At 46.0% G+C, this 4,673-nt stretch overlaps 1 long non-coding RNA gene across 1 annotated transcript; it reads left to right on the plus strand.

Moving 5' to 3' along the window:
- Positions 1 to 1,213: 1,213 nt before the first annotated feature.
- On the plus strand, positions 1,214 to 1,903 carry LOC105357956. Its single transcript, XR_002873493.1, has 3 exons — positions 1,214 to 1,292; positions 1,474 to 1,535; positions 1,702 to 1,903. It is a non-coding gene; the product is annotated as an uncharacterized LOC105357956 (long non-coding RNA).
- Positions 1,904 to 4,673: the final 2,770 nt, after the last annotated feature.

Raw genomic sequence — 4,673 nt, forward strand, 5'->3', positions numbered from 1 at the left:
CAACAGGAAATTACCTCAGCAGCCAGAGGACGTCTGTCACCGCACACATAACCTGAAGGGAAGGGCAGGGGGCAATGAGCAAACTTTCCAGAGGGACTGTGCGACAAGGAACTGTGATAATCACCAAATGGAAAAAAGGAAAAATAAAGCAAATGTAGCCAAAAGAAAATGTAGCCAAGTGTGCCAAGTGGTTTAGCAGAAAAAACAAAGAAAAGGGATGCAACAACGCCACCCAGGACAGGGTCCGGCGAACCCAAACGCGCTTCAACCCAGGCGCAATGAGGCCAAGATGTGGTACCAGTTTAAACACAAATTTATTAACACTAAAATGCATTGAAATTAAAGGACGCAATCACACTCCTCCCACATTTTTGATGGGGGAGGAGTCCCTTCGAGGGCCGAATCTTACCAATGGAGTGCTGGGCCAACCCGTGTGGAGGAGATTGGCAACCAATTAAAACAAAATAAAAATAAAAAATAAGATAAAACACACACACACACACGTGGAAAAAAACAAAAAAAAATACCCACAACAACTCAATCTGCACACACCCCAATTAAGCCTCCACTGTTGTCACCCGATACGCTCCGTCCTTGCACTCTGCCCAAAAAATAAATAAAATTTAAAAGGCGGCGGGGGGGGGGGGGGGGGGGGGGGGTATATATAAAAACAAGGGTCTGCAATTTGGTTTGAAAAGAAAACAATGCCCACCCTCACTCACACCAACACACACCATAAAACCAAGAGGTAAAAACAGGATAAAACCAGCACCACACAGCAAAGGTAGGTTGGAAGGGCGTGACACCTCTCAGCAGGTCCCAAGTCCAATCACCATGGAGCAAAGAAGGCTTGACACCACTCTGTTGGCTGCAGCAGAAGCCAAGAAGATGAATGTCTGAGCTCAAAGTACTGCCTGAAGTCCACTGGCAGGAGCTGGAGCACCGAAGCCCAGAGCTGGTGTGACAGACAGAGCTGTGGGTGGTGGTTTGTCCCTCATGGTGTTCCATAGTTTAACATTCATGGCCAGCACCTGTCTGTTGAGCTGTGATTGGCTCACAAGGCTGATAAATAGCAGCAGTGGGAGTTCCATCTAGATGCTGGTTTCCTGGTTTGGCCTTGGTGGGTGAGCTTGACATGTGGACCGGTTTTACTAAAGCTTACTAAAGCTTTTAATTGAGTCCTTTTACTTGAGTCCTTTTACTAAAGTTTTTAAGCATTTGAGTTTGCGACATTTTAAATTCTATTTATATTAACAGGTGGTGGTATGAGTTCTGACCCTGGTGCATGAGAGGTAATATAAGGGTTTGTAAAACATGTGTTTGTCCCAGGGGAGAACTAACTTATTTTTCTTTTTCCAGTAGAGTTGCCACTGCTGTTTTGCTTAGTGTTTTTAGTAATTGTTTTTAATGTTTTAATCAAGCTTGACACCCTTGCTTTTATCCATTTTTAAACAGTTTTGTGCTCATTTTTAGTATCTTGGTGTCTTGACCTGGCTGAAGGTGGCTGCCTCCTCCTCTTATCCTTATGGTAGCTGGTGGGTGCCATATTTAGTATTGTGTAAGGGGGACACCCCCCCCCCCCCTGTTTTCAGCCCATAAATTAGTGGTGACCTGCTCAGGTGCACCTCTTCTGTTTTGTATTTTCTTTTAATCACTGTTTGGGTTGTGGTGTGTTTTTGTGTGCATTTGGGCCCTGAGCAGGTACTCCTGGTGAGAGTTGGATCAGAGATCTCCCTTGGTGGTGTTTGTGGCTACCCGCCAGTGCAGTGGGGCTGAGGCGATCCAGGAGGCAGCCGCCCTCATGCAGTGTTGGAGTGCGGTCCAACTGTCCGAGTCTATTTTAACTTTCTCTTTTATGGAATTTGTGTCAAGTTTTTAATAAATTGTATATCTTTAACCTTTATGAAATCCAGTCTCCATTTGGGGTGCACATGTAAGGGGGCATACGGTCACACTGGCAGCCCACTGGCTGAAACAAGCCGTAACAGCTGTGTGATTAAAAAATAAAATAAATAAAGAAAAATCAGGAAAGCCAAACAAAACAGTGTCTATACAAACATAAATCTGTTAAAACCCAATTAATGTTATAACCAAACAGGCAGAGGTTCAGACCAAACTGATCAACTGAGCAGTGAGGAGAAACTCATCCACACCGTAAGCTCACTGGGGCGTGGAGGGGAGCTCCGGATGCCAGAGCTCTTTTCCCAGCTAAAAACACGTTTGTTAAAATAAAAAAAAACCCAAAGCAGATTCACAGGGAGACGGCAAAGCCACACTTACCAGGAAGCACAGAGGGTTAGCCACAAGGAGTCTGAGCACCACACACTAGTGCTCAAGCGTTGGGCCAAACCATTTTTAAACTGCTCCCAAATAGTCAGGGGGATTGCCTGGAGCTGTGCAGCGTCATACTGCTACACAAGGTAAAGGGCAGCAAGCACGCTCACAATACATGCACTGACAGAGAAACAGAAACCTAGAAAGAGAGGTAGTCTCAGCCAAGGATGAGGGAGAGCCAGCTCAGTCACATTTTTTATAGGCAGCACAGGTGCTCATTTAGCAGCACCAGGATGGGAGTGACTACTCCTGTGCAGCAACCTATTTAATCCATCCTGCCACAACTGCAGCAGCCTGGGCCGCAGCTCGCTTGGACTCCCGGTACCTGTCAGCTGCATTGGGAGTCCTACAGACTTGGTTTCAGCTTGACGGTACCTGTTACTTCCGGTAACTTTCCGGTAACGGTGCAGAAATGAACAGATCTGATAGAAATGAATAGATCTGAAAGTAGGAAGAGAGTATGTTACGCAGATCAGGAGGGAGGGAATTCCAGAGTTTGGGGGGCCTAGCAGCTGAAGGCTCTGGTTCCCATGGTGACGAGTCGGGCCGGAGGGACAGAGAGCTGAACAGAGGAGGAGGAGCGAAGAGAACGAGAAGGGGTTTTAATATGGATGAGGTCGGAGAGATAAGGAGGAGCCAGGTTATGGAGGGCCTTAAAGGTGAACAGGAGGAGTTTGAATTGGATTCTGGAGGTTATTGGAAGCCAGTGCAGCTGATGGAGAACCGGGGTGATATAACTGAAGGAGGGGGTTCTGGAAATGATGCGGGCAGCTGAGTTCTGGACGAGTTGGAGCTTATTGAGGGTTTTTTGGGGGAGACCAAAGAGGAGAGAATTACAATAATCTAAACGGGTAGTGACCTGACTGTGGACCAGGATAGAAGCAGAGGGGACAGTGAGGGAGGGGCGTAGACGATTAATGTTACGTAGATGGAAGTGGGCTGACTGAGTAATGTTATTGATGTGGGACTGAAAAGATAGTGAGCTATCTAGGATGACACCCAGACTCTCTACTCTTTCTTCTCAGTGTCCAACTTCTTCTTAGCTAGCCTCTTACTCTGTACACACTCCTGCACGTCCTCATTCCACCATGACGTCTTCTTATCAACTTTCTTTCCTGATGACACAGCAAGTACACTCCTCCATAATCACATAAGCTGTAGTTCTCCAGTCATCTGGGAGTAAAACCACCCAGACCCTGTTTCAACTGCTTCTTAAAAGTCTTTTTAAAAATTAATTAAATGGAACAAAGTTTATAAGATGTAAATCAAGCAAACAACACATTTTTAGAAATGTTGTGTAAATTGTATCATAAACACTGCCCAATCCAAAAATGAACCAAAAGAAAATTCATTTAAAAATTGTCCTTAGAAAATGCTTGTGCAAAGGAAATTGCTTCATGTACCTTTCATCATGCTGAGAAAACCTTAAGGGGTCCAAGAATCTCATCTCGGTACCTAAAGGCAGTCAGGCTGCCTCTGGTGAGCACATGCACAACTTTGCGGACGTCCAAAGAAATGCCACTCCAAACCAGTACTGGCTCACTGCCAAAGCAGTCATGTTGGACGATGTTGCAGCAGCAGAACTTTCTCCACGGAGTCTCCAGACTCTGTCACGTCTGTCACGTGAGCTCAGTGTGAACCTGCTTTCATCTGTGAAAAGCCCAAGGCGCTAGTGGTGAATTTTCAGATCTTGGTATTCTCTAGCAAATACCAAACGTCTTGCACGGTTTGGGCTGTAAGCACAACTCCTACCTGTGAATGTGGGGCCCTCATGGAGTCTGTTTCTAACAGTTTGAGCAGATGCGTGCACATTAGTGACCTGCTGGAGGTCATTTGATAGGGCTCTGGCAGTGCTGCTCCTGTTTCTCCGTGCACTAAGGAGGAGACACGATCCTGATGCAGGACCGTGTCTCCTTCCAGCCTCCTCCACATCTCCTAATGTACTTGTCTGTCTCCATGCTCCAAGCACCTACATGCTTTGGACACTATGCTGACAGACACAGCAAACCTTCTTGCCACAGCTCACCTTGATGTGCCGTCCTGGATGAATTCTACTACCATCTCATGGTACCACTGGAGCGACAACACTGTCGGCGTTCAAAAGTCACCTAAACATCAGCTAGAAAACATGAGGGCGGAAAAGTTGTCTGTGGTCTCCACTTGCAGAACCACTCCTTTATAGCAGGTGTCTTGCTGATTCCCTATTATTTCCACCGGTTGTCTATTCCACTTCCACAAACAAAAGTGAAATTGATCGTCAGTCAGTGTTGCTTTCTAACTGGACAGTTTGATTACACAGAAATGTAAATGACTTGGAATAACATTGAGATGTTTAAGTG

The sequence above is a fragment of the Oryzias latipes genome, chromosome 7 (assembly GCF_002234675.1).
Source record: "Oryzias latipes chromosome 7, ASM223467v1".
Classification (NCBI taxonomy): Eukaryota; Metazoa; Chordata; class Actinopteri; order Beloniformes; family Adrianichthyidae; genus Oryzias; species Oryzias latipes.